Source organism: Chelmon rostratus, chromosome 3 (genome assembly GCF_017976325.1).
Source record: "Chelmon rostratus isolate fCheRos1 chromosome 3, fCheRos1.pri, whole genome shotgun sequence".
NCBI classification, from domain to species: Eukaryota; Metazoa; Chordata; class Actinopteri; order Chaetodontiformes; family Chaetodontidae; genus Chelmon; species Chelmon rostratus.
Window position 1 is genome coordinate 25,233,417 of NC_055660.1, and position 21,869 is coordinate 25,255,285.

Consider the following 21,869-nt stretch of genomic DNA (forward strand, 5'->3'; position numbering starts at 1 on the left):
AGCTTTGCGACTTGGAAAAATATGCACATGGGAGAAATTATGCACATGGTTAATGTTGTGAATGGGTCTATTTTAACCCAAGCCATGATTTTTTCCTAAGCCTAGCCAAGTACTTTTGTTGCCTAAACTTAACCAAGCAGCGACAGACAACTGAAAATAACATCATAAAAAAAGAACACTGAAAATAATAAGTGAACTATGTCTAACCATAACAAGTCAACAATAAAACAATAAGTTCCACACAAGTCCTTTGCTTGATCCATTAACCCAGAAACCCAGAAAGGTTAGGAATACGGGAGATTCACAGGAAAATACTTCAATGGGATGACAGCAGGAGAGGAGGGTAATGTATGAGCCAATCACAGGTTAAGTGGGAGGACTGACAGATCGGCCATGACTGTCAGTGTAAATTGCTGCTAATTTGAGGGTGTTTACATCAGTGATCAGATAAATTGTGTAGCAATTGTAGTTAATAAACATAGTGCCCCAATTTTAGACGAAAGAAACTAATCAGACAAATAAATTGTGGCATGTATATATAAATGTGTCAAAGGACAATGTGAAAACAATGTCACAGGGATGGTTCGCAGTGATGAACCTGCAGAGGATTATCACCTGAATCTGCTGCTCCCCTCGGCTTTACAGAGCTGTTCTGGTTCACTCTCGCTGCTCTTGTAGGGTCATTTTCGACTGAGGCAGACAGTTGTTATAAAAATTTTAAAAACCCACTGTATGCTACCCACCCATCACCAAAGAGCAGTCAGGCACGGTTAGAAACTTACTGGCTGGTCGATTGTTAGCTAATGTTAAGATTAAGCTTAACAAACCACATTAACCACTGATTTGAATTGTGTGCCTGCTCTGTTACAGTCACTTTGCTGCTAGTGTTGATACAGCTGTGCAAAAAACCTAAAACCCCACTCAAGACCTAACTTTAGCGTATGCTCATAATGCATCACGGTCACATTCGCATTCAAAATGATCCAAAAAGGAGTTCCAGTTTGTAGACTGGGAATGTAAATAGAGGCATTCTGTTTGATATTTGGGTAGAAATCCTTTGCAGTCAATGACTTGCTAAAGTGTACAACCCTCAGATGTCAGGAGTGTCTCCATCTGCCAGGCTTTACCACACTCATCTTCACTACTTTTTTTATATTTTTGGGAGGTTTCCCCTACAGTCTGGTCTTCAGCAAGTGGCACAGGCTTAGTTAACGAGAGGTAAAGCGTCTGAACGTTCCACCACAGCAATCCTTGGTGGTCCCCTCAGGAACATCGTCCTGCTGCTTACTGCTGCTGTATAGGCTGCTGCTACTGTGTGTTTAAAAAGGGCTCAGATTGCCAGTGTGTTGCCACAATATGGATGCACATACCTTTACAGCTGTGAGTCAAAATGTTCATGTTAGTCAGTGTTGGAATTTAAGAACAATACGCAGGAGTAAAGAGCCAATTATAATGAAACATTACTAAGAAGCTACAGCCACACGAGAGGCTCAGCTGTGCTGTCAGAGAGATGCTAAAATCATACAAACAAACTCTCTCACAATGACAAGACTAACATGTTGGTTCTAAGAGGCTATAATGTTTACCATCTCAGTCAGGCCACCTAGCATGCCAACATTAGCTGATTAGCTCTAATTACAAAGTACAGTTGGGGCTGATACACCAACAATAGTTGCTGATATATTTAACTCACAGCCACAAATGGGACCCTCGTTGTGATCAAGGGGAAAAGTCAGCATGAGCCATCCTCTGGGAACCATTAATGTCTAAACCAAATTTGATGGCATTCCATCTGATAGCTTGCAAGACATTTCATTAAAGCCACAAACGTCAACCTGCCGTTGGCTCAAGAAGTGAAAGTCAGGGGATCATCAGAGTCATTGGGATTCATCTTCTGGGCACCATGAATGTCTGTACCAAAACCCATGGCGATCCTTTTAATAGCAGTTAAAACAAGCATGTGCATCCCCATGTCATGAAGAAGTCAGAAGGTCGTGGGCTCACTAAGACAAAATTGTGTGTGATGCAGAAGTGTTACTGGTAGCATGCAAGTGTTGTACATCGGCTCCTGATGTACAGTAATGCTCACAAGAAATCAGTGATTAAACTTAAATTCTTACACAATGACACTTCATAAATGATGAATTATTGGTTATCTCACAGCGGCCGGTCAGTGTTATGGACGAAAAATATTCTCAGCACTAGTGCTCCAACGCCTACACAAACTGTACAACATTATTCAGCTTTTTACCCTCTGTCTGGCATATATCTGTACCTCAGCCAAGTCTCTCTCTCTCTTTTTATCTCTCTCTCTCACCCACTCACAAGCACACATACCCACACACACATGCACACACACACACACACACACACACACACAATGAGTGACCTTGCCTCCCTGGGGAAGGACCATGTTTAATTGTTCATCAGCACTTTCCTCAGTGTTCCGCAGGCAGGGAATTAAAGGAGAGGAGAAGAGGGAGAGAAATGAGGAGGGAGGGAGAGAAGGTAGCTCCCGGGACGATACCAAACACGAGAGGAGAGGAGAGGAGAGGAGAGGAGAGGAGAGGAGAGGAGAGGAGAGGAGAAGAAAGGAGGGGAGAGGAGAGGAGAGGAGAGGAGAGGAGGCGAGAGGAGGATGCAAGAGTTGAGATGAGAGAGAAAACCAAGGCATGTGCTTAATTGTTTTGGAAGCAGATGGACAAACAGTTAGGCAAAACACATTCTCTAACTTAATCAACTCCAGCATGATGAGCATCCTGAGAATAAGCCCCATAGCATCATGAGTAATTGTTCTATATGTCTAGTTAGATTCCAATAAGAGCGCAGCAGCATTGATATATTGTTAACAATATGGTGAGTAACTGGGGAATGATATGCTATTTAAACCTTCGTAAATCACGGTGAAACATGAAACCACTGCTTTAATGGTAAATATATTGGTCCCTCAGCTCTTTTCTACCATGTATGCTGACTAATCATCTGCTGACCAAATAGACTGTGATGTGTGAAGTGATATTCACTGATTTATTTCCGTCGTCTCCCTTTCTTTTCACTCCCTCCCTCCCTTTTCTTTTCCCCGGTCAGAACTTCTCTCGCTGCTGTTTCCTCCCCTCACTTTCATCCTCGATGCACCTCATCCTCCCCCTCTCTCTCTCCCGCTCTCTCTCTCTCTAGACGTCTGACTAGATGGGGTGGTAGATAGTGATGAGCCAGCAGTGGCCATGCTCGGCTGCTTTAGCTAATGGAACTCTCCTGTCTCTACAAGGCCTCACAATGTAGTCCAGGACCAGGACCTTATCTCATCATCTGTGTGTGTGTGTGTGTGTGTGAGAGAGAGAGAGAGCATGCACGTGCCTGTGCACCTTTCAGCATGTTGTGGGTCACAATGAACAGACAAAGATTAGACATTATTAGTTAAAACTAAGTAGTAATCAAATGGTTTTAGCTAACAATGGGAAAATAAAAGGATCATTATGGTTTTCAACAACTATTTTCATAGTTTCTCATCAGTTATACTAACACTGTAGTCACCCAGTGGGCATGAATTGATGAGATCTGGGAACGTGGAGCGAGTGAGAAGTCAGACAGGGTAAGAAATAAACTCAATTAGACATGTTTTACACTAATCACCAGGTTAGCAGGCAGCATTAATGTGGAGCTGGGTGCCTTAAATACAAGCAACACAGATACTGAAGGGCCACACAGTTAATTGAAAGATGCACACTCCAAGACTGAAACACATGCAGATTGAATTAAATAGATGAAGTGGGAGGAAGATAGACACAGCAGCAGTCATAGCACGAGACGTTAAAATCCAGCAGTTTGATCTGCGATTTCTTTCCACCAAAAGCTGCATTAATAGATTTTTGGCCGTTTGGTGGTCTCTAGCATTGTTTGACGTGGGCACACCGACATGAAGCACAGTGCTGAAAACTATTCACCACCTGAACACTCAAGGGAGTGTCATAATGTGGGCTGACTGGTGGGAGAAGGTCCAGATCATTTGTGGGATTTGGCTGCATTTTAGTCTAATTAGTGAATAAAACAGCACTGATAAAGAATTACTTTCCTCTGACTTTGCAGCCTACGTAAAATCTGGTTTCATCTACAAAAGTGAAAAGCAGGTGTAACTTGTCTTGTGGACAAATTAGTGTTAATAAAACTTTAATGAAAACCTGCAGGTGTGTAAATTTCTCTCTTGCAGTTATACAGTACACACACACATTTTTTGCTCACGCTTCATGAGGCAACTTTGGAAGACACTTAGACAAAGCAAGGTCAGGGCCACAGTACTTTGATTAAAAATGCACCACGTATTCCTGCACATGTGCTACAAGAGCTACAGAGAAAAGAGAGAATTTATAAATTTTTTTTTCATTTTATCATATTTATCAATTTTTCACAGTTTGCCACTCTATAGGTGACTGTCCCTATGGTCCATATTGAGAGCAGGCAGTGTGCCTGTGCTCGCGCTGATGTGTGAAAGTGTGAATGAATGTGTCAATATGAATGTGTGAACGTGCTAAAGAAATGAAAAGGCCGAGATGTTTGGGTGGCGAGTGTTGCGGGTGCGTGTTTGGGTGACGCTCACAATCTCATTCACGGCGCTCTTTGTTTAAAATCACGTCCTTGCTTTGCTCAAGGCTATATGCAAATGCACGCTTAGGAAAACAAATGATATATGAGTTAAATCAGCCCCATACAGTACATTAATAAATGTAAGGAAACATCAGCGAAGATTGTTTGCACAGGACTCCTTCCCCTCCTCCTCACCCCCCGCGGTGAACAGATGGAACAGCCCCGTGGCCTTATTAATGGAGTTAAATACATTTAACTGAGTGTGTATCTGTGTGAACAAGTGTGTCTGTCTGCTGAAGTGCTTTCCTGTGTGCTTTTATTCATCTGCAGGAATCTGCTCTGAATGCACACTGATGGTGTGGTCTCTCTTACAACAATGAATGACCTGCTTTATAGTCAAAGTGTGACGAGGAGAGGACGCACAAGAAGAAGAAAAAAGGAGATCAAGAGAGGATGCGGCAAATGTCAGTGGATGTTTAGATAGGCTTATTGACTTGGTTTTACAGTAGAGAGGACTGAAGTGTGTGGATGTGTGCACATACACACACATTCATCTACAGTCTGACTTTATTTGTGTGTTTTTTCTATTGATATATATATATAAATAAATATATTTGGACAGACCCTGTCACAACCAGTAAACCATGTGACCTGAGAGAAGAAGTCATATCTCAACAGAACTTCCAGAGAAAGAAAGAAACTGCTGGAGCTTAAAACACTCCTCACTGCAATCCTCACAGCATGAAATTCAAGTGCATCACAGTCACAATCTCTGCCATGAATGGAAAGATCAAAGCTTAAGACATTCGCACGCACTGGAGACACACACGCGCGCCCCCACACACACATATTAGACAGTTCAAAATTCCCTGCCCAACTGCTAAAGAATGTGCTAATTATTAATTAAAGTAAATGACTGTTGAATCTGTTGAAGCACTTTGGTCCTCATTAACTCAAACAAAGGCCTTTCATTACAGGCTCAGCCCTCTCCGGTATGAACACACACACATTTGTACAGACACACACACAGCGCCTGCAACACACATAGTGACGTACTGTGTGTCTTCAGCTAGTCACTCAGGTTAGTTGGTTTTATTCAGTGAGGTAACAGGAAGAAGGTTCGCTGGCAGATGGGTCGTGGGAGTGGGAGATCATACTCATAGCATTGTTTAGTGCTCTTTTGGTTCATGTTGCAAAAGGTACATTTTACATTCGGTTGATCTTCTCATCCACTTCCCTCCAGTTTCTCTGCTTTCTCTCCTCTTGTCTTTGCGTTCTCGGATGAAGTGAGTCATACAGCCTCAGGATACATGCTAATTTTTTTTTGTTCAAGTTGAGTATTTGCCTCAATTCGCCCCAGTTAGAACAAGCACATGTAGTTTCACATCGGATTGCGTCTCTCTGTGAGGACGCCTGAGTGGCTGGTGGTGGGAAGAGGCAGACGCCAGAAACTTTGTCCAGGCAATAGTGGCATCACGCTAAACATGTGACCAATAATATGTGCAAAACAAAATCTCCATTGTCAAGTATCTTATATGCACTTAATTTCACTTGCACACAGCCACACACTGATATTCAGGCCGTGCAACAACCAAAAAGCCACCGATCAAGTAGACCCTTCCATCATCAGGAGTCAAAATTTATCTGGCAGGCTGTGATGAACGGGGTTTAGGTCAGATTTCTGTACAGGCCACTCAATTCTTCTACACCGTAGTCAGACAACTATTCCTTTATGGACCAAAACAGGGAAAAAAAAAACCTTCTTCACTCTGTTGCCACAAAGTCCGAAGCACACTCTGTTAGTCAGGTACTCAGGTGAGTACCAGGATGTGGTGTTACTCACCCCATACATAGCCCATACAAGCATCTGCTTCAGCTTCCTGCACGGTAGATGATGAAGATGCACCTCTCAGTCCCTGGTTGAGCCTCAGATTAGCCGTCTCCATCCGCAGGTCAGCAGCTGGCTTTGGGTCAAATGTCTCTGTGGTGGCGTTTGACAGGTTAATGTGCGTCAGGGCGGAGAGACGAGTCTGCGACAGACGAGACCTGGACTTGGTTTTTGTTGAGACTGAGAATCCTTCTCACATGCTGCACTGCTCGAAGGCAGCGTACGAGACAATTTAACCACCTTGTTGATGTTGGAGTAACAATCTGGATTACTTGTATTTGCTCTTTGGACCAAGTCATACAGAGAGGACGCTGCAGAGCGGTTTCCTGCTTGCTTTAAGTGCGTCCATTCTCTCACAGCGGAGTCTCTGTCAAGTTACAAGGTGGTTTTTGTGATGTCCTTCAATCCATCGAAGGGCAGCCCTCAAAATTCAGCGGACTGCTTTGACTGCTAAGAGCTTTGCTCTTAACTCCATACTGACAGTTTGTGCGATGCTCTGCATTATCAGTGCCCCCCCTTCACATGAATGATACGCACCTCCCCCACATTCACTCCGAGCCACTTCACTAAAGCACAGTCCTAGGCACATAAGACGTATAGGATGTGCCTGTTCAGCCTTATGAAATGCTTGGAGAAAAACATTACACACAGCTTGCAGATGTTATTTTCATAGAAAAGTCTTTTCTTCAGCTTGGGTTCAGTTTGACGTTTCTTTGTAGGTGGCAGAAAAACATTCAGCCGCTGCCAGATGCACAAAGGATGCATTTCTGATTTTTGTCACACAACTGTACCCGTTCTGTACACTCCTGATCATTGCATTATAAAACTGCATTCTGTAGCATTAAGCTAAATGCTAAAGCGACAAAACAGGCAAGATTACCAAGTCACAAAAAACAGATGAAAAGTGACGTAGATTTTAGCTACCAGGTCATGTAGTGGGCAATAATGAAATGCTACATACATCCACACCCTTACATTGTGATTTTACATTCATACTTACTGTGTTTGTACCATCGCTTCTCTTCTTTTACAGCACAGATTTCATATTTTGTGGGTTTATCCCTTAAGCTCGTCTTGTATTTCCGCGGGAGATATGACACGTGAAGTGACTGGAACCACTGCCAAGCAGCCCACACAGGCAGGCCTTTTTACAACTCATCCTCAATTTGATAGTAATTTCACACTTGAGGAAGGCAGCGATGACAATACGCTCTCGATGCATGTCAGGATCCCGAGCTCGTCGGATAGCACACTTCACAACATTAAAGACAACTTGAGTCATTGCGAGTCATGTGCTCACTTAATTTGCAGGCGGCTCTCCGGCATGTTAGATGACGGGGGGTCATTATGGTTTTGAAAGAGAACAGTCGGCATCTTTCGCTAGCCCTAATTCACCATCACAGTGTGCATTAAGTTGGATATAATGTGATGGTGTAAGTTAGTTTTTCAGTAAAACAAAAGCCAACAAGATGTTTTCTGTGAATATAAAGGCTGAGAGAAAATTAAGATGACAGGATTTGTAAAAGGATTAATTGTAACCACTTTTTGCTTCCTTACTGATATTCAGAGACATAAACAAAGCAGAGGCAAGTAGCTGATGCTGGACTCTTTTAAATACGAGACCGTTCATCTAAATCCCACAACGCTTGATGTATTAAAAGTGAACTCCATCACACAGCACAGTGATATGGAACAGAAAAGTGATTTATGGCCTGGATTTATTAGCAGTGTGGCTCAAAGTAAATAAATATGAAAAAAAAAAAGTTATTTTGTTTCCCATATTCATCTGAAGTTTTATTTTCATCCATTTCTGCTCTCTTTGAGTTCCACGGGTGCACTTGTATGAGATTTGTTTACTTTCACACATTGCCTGCAGCGCTCCTCTCTTCCGTCTAGGCCTACTTCCACATGTTGATAAGCAGGTCGTTTTTTTTTTATGTTCTTTGTTCTGGGACTGACAGGGTTATTTGCAATGGAACTTTCATTTTGGTGGGTCCTCTAAACACTGAGCTTCATACATACTGTGTGGATTTGCCTTGGAGTAAAGGTACGCAAATATTTTAATTTGTATATACATATTTTCTTCAGTCAGCGTTTGATTGACAGGCAGATAAATGTGAGGCTTCGGGCAAAAGAAGAGAAAGTGTGTGTGTGAGAGAAAGGGGGAGTTAGAGAGAGAGGAGCACAAAGAAAATTTCCAGGTAGATGATAAACTGATGAAAGTGGTGTTAAAGTGTTAAGCTATGAATTATGCATTACCTTTGATTTGGAACTTCTATTACTTCTACGATGTTTGTTGTTATCTCATTCCCTTCATGGGCGACTGCCATAATTACAATACATGTATGCGAATGTTTTGATTGGTTAAACCAAAAATATTTGTCACATTATTTCCCAGTACATCCAAGACATGATGACAACATTAAATATGATGTGTTATTGTGGTGCTTTAATTCCATTTATCCATAATTTATAAAAACAAATGAAAGTGTTATGGATGTTATGTGTTTTTAATGGGTGATTGTAATTAATCAACTGTAATGTGAGAGCAGGGTTTAGACCCTGTTGCATTTTATCACCCAGGCTCTTGCCAGCAGTGATTTACAGCATTAAAGTTAAAATCCTTCAGATGTTCATGAGATCAGCCCATTATTTCTATAGTATTTCTGGTCTGCATTTTTCAACAATAGCCATTCAATGTATTTGCAGTATAGAGTAATTACCTCTATATAGTTGATTGTATTGGTGATGGCCATCACTCCTATGCTAGATTCTGATTGCCTTTCTAAGCAGGAGGGGTTCACAGGAAAACGACGCATGATGCATTGATTCTGACCGACTTCTTTATTATATCATTGTGAGTTTGTTTGGCTGCACTGTAAACAGATACGTACACCAGTTCTTTAATGCATTTCTGACAGAGTAGCTGCTCAAGGAGTGCTTGCTGTAATATTAAACTGGTGATTCCAGCGGGCATGGCGGCATACTTTTGAATAACACACAGACTACTTAAGGATAAATGAGTAGCAGAGATCCAAGGTTTCTGTTACAATAATTTAAACAAGCCTTTACAAAAAACATTAATAACTTCCTGTTAGTCCTGAGGGACTTTTCTGACTGTCTGGACAGGAAGAGGGACTGTGCAGGGAATATTAAATTTCATACACAATGTGGGACAGAGCTCGAAATGAAACCATATGTCTTATCATCATTCAGGTTCTGAGACTTCCACTCCCTGGAGTGAATAATCAACATTTTCAAAGTCTGCGAAAAAAATAGTGGGACTAAATTGCAGGTAGAATTGGCTGTCATCAGCATAAAAAAAAAGAAATGGAATTGTGCACAAAAAATATTTCTGTAACAAATTAATTGAAAACATAACAGAATTACAGCATATATCACAAGACATTAGCTGGGTTTCAACTGAAAGTCATCACAAGTTTGGCTGAATTTTGAAAATCATCAACAGAAAACAGAATGATTTCCAGTCGGACAACCATTACACCATCACAGAAGAAGACGGCGCAACAACATGACGTAATTAAAGCATTTCAATTTTTTCTTTCATTTCTCAGTGTAGGTGACATCAGATCTGTGTGGAGCGACGAGGAGACGTGTTAAACTGTGGAAACTTCTTCTCTCAGAATGTAGAGAAAACAGGGCGACTGAATGTTCAGATGAGCACTGAGTGAATGTAAAATTTTCCCTGAATAACAAAACACCTGTCCAGAGGTAGTTGGACATATTTCAAGGGCATCCAGAGGGATGAGAGGAAATTCTACTTTAAGAAAGAGCTTCAGTTCACTTCATTTGCATAAAGACGGGGATGATTGTATTGAACCCTTTCACCTATGGAACCCCCTTTCTTCGACAAATAATGTATTTTTGCAAACATAAACAGATGCAGTGCTAATTAACTTTTGTGCAATGGGCTCAGCCATGTTTTAGGGTTATGGAATCCAGCACAGACAAACCACAGTTACAACACTGTGATGCCAGTCACAAAGGGATAAATGTACCTGTCCATTAAATATGCTTTGGTGAGCTGAGTGTAATATTGCACCAGCCCCTGACATATTTAGTCTTGGATGCATTTGCTAAGAGACTTGCTTTACACCCTGGTCTCTTAATACTGCACAGCGACAGCTAGTTAGGTAGCATCTGGTGGTGATAAATCCTTCATGGCAGCAAGCTTTAGAGTTGGCAATCAGTACATGTCTACTGAACAGGCAGGGTGTGTCAGCCTGTTGTCAGTTTAAAAAGGTCATGCTAATATTTGTTCCCTCAGTGGTTGACAGGAAGTAGGAACATGGGGATGTTAAAAATAGCACGAAGCGGGGTTGTGGCCATAATTATGAGAGAATGTTTACTCCCATTCACTCTTGTGGTAAACAAACCAATGAATTGAAATGAATCTATTCACAAAACCGGTCTGAGTGGGAGAAATTTGAAAGCACACTTGCAGGATCACAGTTGCATCTACAAAACATCTAACTGTGTACTCCGGGTTACCCTCAGATCCCCACTCTCATTAACACTTTCGCCATCTTTCTCACTTCCTCATTGCAAGGCCATCAAGAACCAAGAACCAAGTGTGCAGAATCCAACCCAGTCGAAAAAATTAAATGGGAGCCTCAGAGAAAGACCACCAAAGAGGCGCATTCAAAAAACTCTGCAGCGCATTGAAAAAGAGCCAGAAAAAGGTGATGAGCTTTCAATAATAAAAGACATGAAACAGAGAAAGGATCACACTTCAGCTCAGGAGGGGTTATGGTCTTGATTTTCCGCCCACATAAATAAAATGTGCAACAACAAATAAAATGCAAACCTCCCCTTGAATATAATATTATTGTGTTATTCGGAAGATTTAACAAGAACCAATTAAGCTGTTTGTCCTTGAAAAATGAGACCTTCTCCTCTGCAGGAAGGTTGTGCTAAATGTCAAGTTGTTTCTCAGATGAGGTAGTGAAAAGTAAACAAAGTGCTGCCGTTTGGTGGAGCTGTGGAAATAAAATGATGAAACTGCAAGTCATGCTTTCAGCAGCTCACGTCTAAGTGAGCATCTGATGCTGAGGGGAATGTGGAGGACACCTTTTCTCACACAGAAGATTTTCAAATATTTGCACAGTGGCTATAGTAAAAGTTTATCAAATACATACTGTACATATACACAATTCCTTTTAAATTTGATCTGTTTTTTTTTTCATATTTTGGGAAATGCTTATTTAGTGAGAAGATCAATACCATGTCACCTGAATATGAGAGTACAGCCAGTGGAGCTTAGCATAGTGTGGCACAGCAGCCTGAGAATGAGACTGAGAGAGAATTAGTATTCCCCAGAATGCCGGACTGTGTCTTTAAATAACAAAATATTATATAGTTTCATGTATAATTTAAATAAACAGCTGCGAGGTGCGGACATTTTTTGCAGGCTGCAGATCAGTGTTTCTTCTGGGAACATGGACGCTCTATTACACATCAGTCACAAACTCTTACTGCAAACTCACCAGCACTCACCCAGGTGTTCGTTTCATCACCTGCCTCGTGATCTGCTGTCGTGTTGCTGTACGCTCTGCTGTTTTCGACCAGCGGTGCTCCTGCTCAGATCCTCCTCTCGGTCAGGGTGGGGATCATTTCCTTTCTGCTCCCTGATTGGTAGCCCGTGCTCAGTTGGCGTAAGGGAGACAATGAAAAAAGATCCAAACCAAAAGTTTAACGTCTGTGTCATACCATCAAGCAAATTGTTTAAAGCAAATGCACAAGTCGTCCTGACTGATATGGTGGAATACGCTATTAAGATCGGGGTTGTTTCTTCTAGACAGTCCTGTTGCTATGGTAACATAATTTTTTTTGGCCACTGCAGGGGAATGTTTGTCCACTTTCTCTGAGCATTGAGGGTACAGCAACCTCAAACTTCATGACGGCACTGAGAAAAAAGCACAGATTTATTTGGAAACATTCTGCATATTGTTGTACAGAATATTGGCACCAGCGCACCAAAAATGGCGCAGTCCTTGATGTATTTCTCTTCTGTAGGGCTGTGTCGCTTTTGTTTGGCATTATGAAACTGTATTTATACTGCCTTTTGTATAATAAGAGGTAAAAACACTTATGGACAGAACAGATGTGTACAATAGCAAAGGAATTCACAACACAGTGTTGCATAACGGAAAAACAAAGCTCAAAGGACAGATACAGCGTTCACATTACAGTATTATCATTTCAACAGTAGTGGCTGCAGGACCAATCATATACATGAAAGCTTACTTCTGCCTTTTACCTGCAGTTTTCCAGTAAATAGTACAGTTGCAAACACAGTATGCACAACGTGGAAGATTTCCACGACACTAGCTAATTTAGAGAGTTTGTGTTGTGACACTAATCCGCTGTTAAAGTCAGGCGTGGGCTCACCGGTGAAGGACCCTGCTCTTTCTTCACTTGACATAGCCTTTGCAAATTCATAAGGCCACTTAAATTATATCCATCCTAAATGATTTTTACAACAACACTGCTTCCCTGCAGTAACAACAGTCCTAGGTGAATTTCGCTGATCTTTCTTTGGCAAATACAGACTTTCTGAGTGTAAATAACTTGGGCAGCTCGCAGGAACAACCTGTTTGAATCGCTGTTTGTCAGACTGAGTGGAAGCCACTATCAGAGGTTATTCTCTCTCTTGCCATCTGATCCTTCCTTTCTTTGTTCTCCTCACCTGCTATATTCTCTCGCCTCTCTCTGCCATCTGATCCTCCTCCTTTCGGTCCATTATAACAACTTTCCACTTTTTCTCCATTAAATGTGAAGAGAGAGGATGGTGAGCTTGACCCCGCAGAAAAGTTTTCATCCGTGTCTGATGCCCTCACCTGTACGTGTCTCATGTGTAGGAGTAGCAAAGTGGGTGGCAACATGAATTACAGAGGAAGGCTTCATTTCTATTTTCTTTACTTGTGTAAACTTTTAAACAGGCGTATTTCTAAGTATGTCTAAGACCCCAGATTCACTCCTAAAGAAGTGTGAGTGCAGACGGCACACATGCATGTGGCTCTGTGAGTGACTGCATGCGAGGATATGTTCGACACATGTAATTAAATTCACATCACCTAAACTGTCACTGCTTGGCAGATGCTAAAAAGTAAACTTTGTCCATAGACATGATCTAATAAACAGATAGTGTTTCCTTTGATAAATAAAATCCACAATAGTGGCATGTGGTGTGATTTTCCAGCAGGATGGAGCAGAAAGATTTTTAATAGAACACATTACAGCAAGACGGCTGCATTTTGCAAAGTCAGTGAACAGCCTTACATTCATTCGTTTATTATTTTTCCATCAATGGAATTTGAATCCTCACATTCTTAAGCCTCTTTTCAACTAAAAAGCTCCAGGAACTATGAAACCAGAAGAACTAATCTCAGTAACTAAACTTGGAACTAGAAGTCCCTGTTGCACATTCCTGTTTGCACTTCCACTGCATCTGAGCAACCATGAAGATTAGGTAAATTAGACCGTCCAAGCACAGGTTTAGTTCCTCAGTTATTGGAGTCCTGGAAAAGTTCCCGCAGTGGAAAGATATTTGATGGTTTGGGGGGATGGTTGTGCCACAGGCCACACAGTGGGTCAGATGGAAAGTGCATTTTAGGAACACTCCACACAGACGAACAAGGCACAGCATGTCGTCCTCATGCAATGTGGCTTTTGAATTTGAGCAGCTTGGATATTTCCCCCCATGTTCAAACAGCAGTTGCAACCTTGTATAGTGAAAACCCTAGCAAGTAACAATAGCCATAATTCCAGTGGAATGGGTAAATGTGGGATTGATGAACAGCTCCATGCAGACCTCTAACAAATATGTCTCTAATTAGAATACTGCTTTGCAGCATCATTCTAGTAAATTCTAGTTTTGTCACACAGTATATCAACTACTGCAGCACCAACCACGCACCTGCTGCAATGCTAATACCAGGAAAGCAGCCATCACTCATTATCTCGTGCTGGAGAGTCAGTTCAGTTGGCGCAGCTGATCTATAAATTCCACAGCACCAAATGGTTGATGATATCTTTTATTATTATTCTACCTCCTGACCCTGTCTGCATATCAAGCAACCCCACAGTGTGGGGTTAGAAACTCTGACTGAACTGTTTACCACCATCCAGCTGTCACTGATGGAGGAAGACGAGGAAGAGAGAGAGAGCAGCATCTACTTTTTGTCTTTGTTTCCTCTCACCAGGATGACACACACACACACAAACGCTAAGCAACAATACTACTGATCCAGACAGTAATTAGCAGTGTTCATGGCTCTCTGAAATGCTGCTGGGACACCTGCTGTGCTTTCCAGTCTGGTACCAGAGGAGCAGATACATGCACACAGACACACACACACACACACACACACACACACACACACACACACACACACACACACACACACACATACACACACACACTTCTGTCCCTGTGAGGACATAACACATCCCTCAGCCCCTTACCCCAACCTTAACCATCACAACTAAATGCCTGAACCTAACCATTACCATAACCTGAACCTATTTCTAACATAACCCTTAAAATCAGGTCTACACCCTCAAACAGTCCTTTGAAGGTCCGTCTGACAGTGAGGACCGGCCAAAACATCCTCACTTTCCAAAAATGTCCTCACTCCTAAGGTCTAAAAATCAAATTGATTCTCACAAAGAAAGCTGTACAAGCACACACACACACACACACACACACACACACACACACACACACACACACACACACTGACTCACATGAAATCAGCCAAGTAAAGTCGCAGTCTGACATCAAGCCGAAATCCTTCTCATAACGTGTGATCAAGCTGAGCCAATAATAACCATGTTCAGGGTCAATAATGTGAGGCAAGTCTTATGTTAATCAGAGATAATGTATGATAATGAGACATCACATGTCACATGTATGTATTAAACACACACGCACACACACAGACACACACACACACACACACACACACCGAAGAACATAATGGCTAAATATGCCCATATTTAAGTAATCATCAGTCATTATTACGTGTGTGTGTTATTGTGTGTGTGTGTGTGTGTTTGTGTGTGTGTGTGTGTGAGAGAGAGAGAGAGAGTGAGAGAGAAAGAATGTGTGTGTTCATGCAGTGGGGGGTTGTCTCAGGCTCTCATGTAAATCACAGCAGAAATCAGCTTCTGTCAATCATTGCTGTCTGCTGTGGAAGTGACACACAACCAGACTTCAATATAACCAGAGCTGAGTGACATTTAACACAGGTGTGTGTGTGACTGCATGTGCATTGTTGTGCATGTGTATTATGTTATGTGTTATCATCTTTTCATTTCCGCCTCTTGCCTACTTTGAAAGTCATAGAGATGCCAAGCCATGGCCCTAAATCATCACAGATGTGTGTGTGTGTGTGTGCACCTACTGTAGTTCTCTCATTCTAAACACAGCCTATCTCTTCCTCCCATCACTCTCATCTCTATTTCCTGTTTTCCTCCATATATCAGCTATTTACAGAGTTGAAAACCTAGAGGTGCAGATCTGGTTGGAATTTTATTATTCTCCTCAGATTCTAGCCATGTTATTTCTTCCTCTATCTTCACTGCATCCTGTATTCCATCTACCGCCATTTTATTTTGTGCCAATGCTTGTAATAGTTGAATATGTGTGTATTTTTCAGTAGCAATAAGACAACTACAAGGAAACGATATACAACACTTTACAAAGGCACATTTCCATCTGCATTGTTATTTTATTGATATTGTAATTATCATTATTATGTTCTTGCAGCATGAAAGTGCATTAATACATAATGAGATTTCAACTGACCTTTGGTGAAGGGAGCATAATATTTCAACTAAATTAGCAGAATGTGGTTTGCCATCTATCCCAACAAGATTGCTTCCTACAGCCCAGTCTTCCCAGCGGGTGCATCTATAGCAGCTTTGGAGCAAAGACACGGGTGATGAATTATATATTAACACACTTCTCAAGCTTGTGTAGGTGGTGGTGGCGGAGTCGGGGAGGGGCACACAGGATCTGTGATGGAAACCAGGAGGATGTGATTAAAGGGTGCACGCATAATACACTCCTGCGTGCCTGGTTAGAAGACTTGACCCATGGAGGGCAAGTTGAGACAAGGCGGACAGCGGAAGAGGGATGGGGACGGACGAGTGGATTTCAAAAGAGATTTGGTGACCAAGATTAGGGCGCCTGGGCCAATGAGACGGATGTGTGCGAGAGGGCTGAAGGAGACAGAGGGTGGATTTGCATGACATAGAGGCAAGCGCACAAATTAGAAGCCGCCTGAGCACCTGCTATTAGCATTCTTCTCGTATTGAGATCAGATGTAGATGGATTATATTTACAATTCAGTCCAGTTAAATCCAGTTTCTCTATTTCAGGCTAAGACACACGTGACCTCCACTCAGTCTTTTATTTTTGTGCATTAGAATCAACAGTCATACCTTGTTTTGTCTCTGCGCTCTCACAATCCATTTTTCTCTCATGTTACATGTCTCACCGTCTGCTCCCCGTTTCATTGCGTCTGCTCACAAATTTTTTGCTCCTATTCATGTGCGCCCCGGCGTGTAGATTCAGAATGCACTGGAATTACACTTTGCTCATAAATTCTGCCAAATGTTTCTTTGATCATCTCCACAGGAGGTGTGGAAGACTGGATCTTAAATGCGTAACAGTAGGTGCACCGACACCAGGGGTCTCATTTCTAGAGTTGTTCGCGGATTTATGTTGATTTCCCATGATATGGTTTACCATTTCATGAAAATACAACAGAAAGTCTGAGCTCTATGTCAAGCACATGAGATGTCTTAAGCACAAATTGCATTAAAATACATGTCAAGTGAAGAATCCCTTGAAACAGGTACAGTATGGCATGGTTACAGCATGTCTTATTTCTGTTATCAGCACAGAAATCTAAAAAAAAAACTCTTTGTGAGAGACAAAAGCAACACAAATATATGAATCATCATGAGAAAAGTGTTCTGCTCTAAATCCAGAGCTGTCGTGCTGTTATAATGCATGACAGCCATGGATTTTTTTATTTTTTTTATTTCAAATCTGAAAGACAATTTCTAAATATCTCACAGAGGTTTACTTGAAACAAGATTGCAAGTTAAACGATAATTGACAAAACATCTCAGCATCTCACAAACGGGTAGGCAAGAGCTGCTCTGTGTGGCTCAGCAGATAGAGTTTGCCCAGTTTGATGTTGGAGTTGTTCAAATTTCCAGTTGAACATTTGGACTCACGCTGGACAGTTTAAAAAAAGACCAAAGTCTCTTCACCTGATGATATCACAGAAGTGCACACTCTGAGACCTGAGGATTCCTCTCGGCTGGCTGGTGGGAGTATCGATGGCTGAGAAATCCTTCGTGAACTCCTGCGTGCCGTGGAATAATTTACGAATATTGAAACTGGTGGTGGTGCCTCTCACGCAGTACAAAGCAGTGGTTATAGCCACGGAAAGCAAGCCTTTTGGGATTACTAATGCATTAATAAATCATTTCTTGGGTTTTAGATTGTACACTACAAGGTTATGTTCTCGCACACTACTTTATTCCGTTGAAAGCAGATACTATATCTTTATTGTATATCTCTTTTCTGAGCCTGTACCTCCTGTATTCTCTCTATTTTGAAGAAGCTTACGTATCGATTTCATTGGCCTGTAATCCACCACACAACGTTCCTGTGATCACCAGGGTCTCTCTCCTCTGACCCAGGCTGCCTTTGTGCTCATGTGCCTGTAATTCTGGATCTTAGAGGTCTACATGGAGGTCTTCGCGCACCGACCTAGATAGAAGAAGAAAGAGAGTGAGAGAAACTAAATCTATGAGCCTCCTACCTCCAAGCCTTGTGAATTAACATGAGGTCACAGACAAGGGAATGAGTTTCCCTTGCCTTAGACTGCATCTGAAGACACATCCACAATGGTCTCAGCACACGTTTGATCTTGATCTGATGTTTTATTCAGAGTAATCCAGGTTATACTGAGCCACATGCTAATTACATGTTCTCCTTTGTCACCTTTTTGAGCTTTCATTTAATGCTCATGGTACCCAGAGGATGATGTGCCGCTATGCAGAGGGTGCTTGACAACTCTGTTGTATGAGTCACCTAAATTAGGTTTCAAATTCTAATGTGGATCATTTAATGCATGAGGAACTCGACCCCACGGGGGTTTGGCTGTGAAGTGCGCCAGGGCGTTAAGGCTTTACTTGACATTGACTTGTAGCACAAAGAGCAGAGGCAGAAGTGCATCAAGATATTTTCATCAATGTGAGGCGTTACAGAGGTAAACAGCCCTGGGAGGCTTGTTTACTCTCGCTGGTTCGCGAAATTTTTAGATTACAAGGTGCTTCTGATTTTTAGTCAGCCCAGTAATTTGGTTTACTAATTAATTTTGGCCTCTAGATTTGGTGCACTTTGTCTGGCCCATGGTAAACATCAAAAGCATTGTGAGTGTGTTGTGCAGCATAACAGCAGGGAAGCAAACAAGTACTCTGTTGGCAGGCATGCAAAGATAGATAGATAGATAGATAGACAGATAGACATTAAGTATAGTGCATAATATAGCTTGAGTGGTGCCTAACTTCTGATTCCAACTAAAGTAAATATGAAACTCACACACCTCCATTTCCTGTGTTCTCTTTGACACGCTGACGACACAAGGTTATGAAGATGGGAAGGAGGAATGAATAATGGATTCTGCTGAATGATTACAGTTCATGATTTGCTGACATTGGGGTTTGTCATCTCTCCTGATCTCTGCACCATCTATCCCTCCATCTAGCCGGTACGGTAATCTAATGACTGACAGTCTGACAGTTATCCAATGCACAGTCCTTTTGCATACATCCTGGACTCAGTCAAGCCATTAATATAGTCATTTCTCTAATAGTATCTATCCCATCATTCATACTTCCTTTGGTGGGGAACCTTCAGACCGTTTGATTGCAATTCATAAATACAAACAAGCAGTTACTTTTTTCAGCGTAAGGAAACTAAGCTAGTAAACTGAACGTTTTTCCAAGCAGTCCCTGAACACAACACATGTGTCACGGTTGATATCACACCAATGCATCATAACGCCTGGTGATAAAATGCACATAGATGTGGAGCCAATCATGAAAATCATTACAGCCACAAACCTGCTGAAATGGATGAGCGGCGAGGACAAATGCGCTTGGATGAGCTTTGGGGGAGTTGGGGTGCCCAACAAGCAGCTTTCATAAGACCACACATTGACAGAGACTGTCAGGCCGGGACTCAGATCAGGACTCAGCCAATCATGAAAATCATTACAGCCACAAACCTGCTGAAATGGATGAGCGGCGAGGACAAATGTGCTTGGATGCGCTTTGGGGGGGTTGGGGTGCCCAACAAGCAGCTTTCATAAGACCACACTCTGACAGAGACTGTCAGGCCGGGACTCAGATCAGGACTCAGACGCAGAGATTTGGATTCACAGATCTTTATTAACTCAACCCAAGTTCCACTTCGCTGAGGGTCAAACAAATAGGCTATATAATTTATACAAGGCACAAAGGCTATAACTAGGAATATCAAAAATGAGAAACTAACAAAGAAACACAAAACGCTCACTAAGAGGATAACTATAAAATACACTATAAATGAAAAATAACAAATAACAGAAAACGCTCACTATGAGGAAAAACTAGAAAACACTGTGATAATAAAATAACAAATGAAAAACACTCCGAACGGAGGACAACTCTAAGAACCAGGATTACAGGAATTAACAAAACTAGGTAAGGAAAACTATGAAATCAAATACACTCCTGAAAAACGGAGGAACTAGAAGCTAAGCACAAAAACAGAAACAACAGAAAATCACTCTACTCTGAGGAAAACAATTCGGCAAAGGTCTAAGACAAGAAAGTAAATCAGAAACAAGGATATCAAAATTACAAAAACAAAAGACACTCACGAGGAGGAAACAAGAGCTTACGATGCAAGAACTGTGGCTGTGGCAAGGACAAAACAGGGAAGACAGGCTCAGGTGAATCGCAGACAGACAAAGACACACTGGCACAAGACAAGGGAGACGCAGACTATTTAACACGTGGAGGGTAATCAGGAACAGGTGGAGACAATAGGTCATCAGGGCGGACACACGGGACACATGAGGAAGGGCAAGTGCTCTGAAACGAGAGGAGAGACCTTCAAAATAAAACAGGAAATGACAAGACATAAAACCCCATGACGAGACAGACCTCACCGCGGTGTGACAGAAACAGTGTTCTGCAGACAAATGTTGTGTTGAGCAAGCTCATAGTTAAGAAGCTGCAACCTCATTCAGGAGGAGAATTTCTGAAGGAGAGCCTTGTTGCTGCCATGAAGCTTCTAACAGCACCAGACACGGTTAAATTGTTCCAAAGTGTCTGATACAATTCCATACAACCTGACATGTTGCCATTTTACCAGGGTTATGGGGTTATGACCCTGTTCCTAGTCTTTATGCTTAGCTTAGCTAACCGTCGGGTGACTAAAGCTTCACATTTACCGGGCATGATGTTGATCTTTTCATATAACTTTTGACAAGACAGCAAATAAACAAGTTTCCCAAAATGTTGATGGATTCCTTCACATTAACATACAGGCAAATTTATGAGGTCTTTTTGATTCATTTTTGAATTATACAGCATTTTAATGTGAGAATTGAAGGTACAACTACAGCAATGCAGAAACAATTCATTTAAATTAACAGCCGTCTGAAGTCAGTGATCTGACTTCATTAGCTGTCTGAGGATTGTGGGACTATGTGACCCTTTGACATTAATTCAGAGTCTACTCAGTAGATTTGGTGTCAGATGACTAATCACCATTGGGGGAAAAGGGCTGAGAGTCTGCAGTGGACTAGCCTGATATTCCCCAAAGCACGTAAACACAGAATATCATCTCAGTTTCATTGTTCTCTAAGGCAATAGTCCAAGGTGAACATGGTTCAGCCGAGCATTCTGTGAACAAGAGGCCTTGATCGATAAGTGTGTGGCGCTTTTGGTTGTTAATTTTTATGTGACTGGCCAGTGTTAAGAGAGCAATGTCAGGGACATGATGAGTTTTTGATAATGTCAGTTTTGTGTCTCGCTGATACAGCAGTAACCAATCTCCACATCAAATTGCACCCTAGAGGGTTACAGAGAAATACTGATACACAGGAGTAGAGAGCAGAGGGAAAGCAAGCAAGGAGGAAGGTCGCTAAAACACAGAAACACTGAGCGTCTTTGATTGGATTTAGGATTTTGGCTTTGACATGATTTAACAACAGAGGCAAATAACAGTTGTACAGAACACAGTGATCATTCAAAAGCAGTTTTCACCAGGGATTATAATGCATTATGGACAGATAAAGCG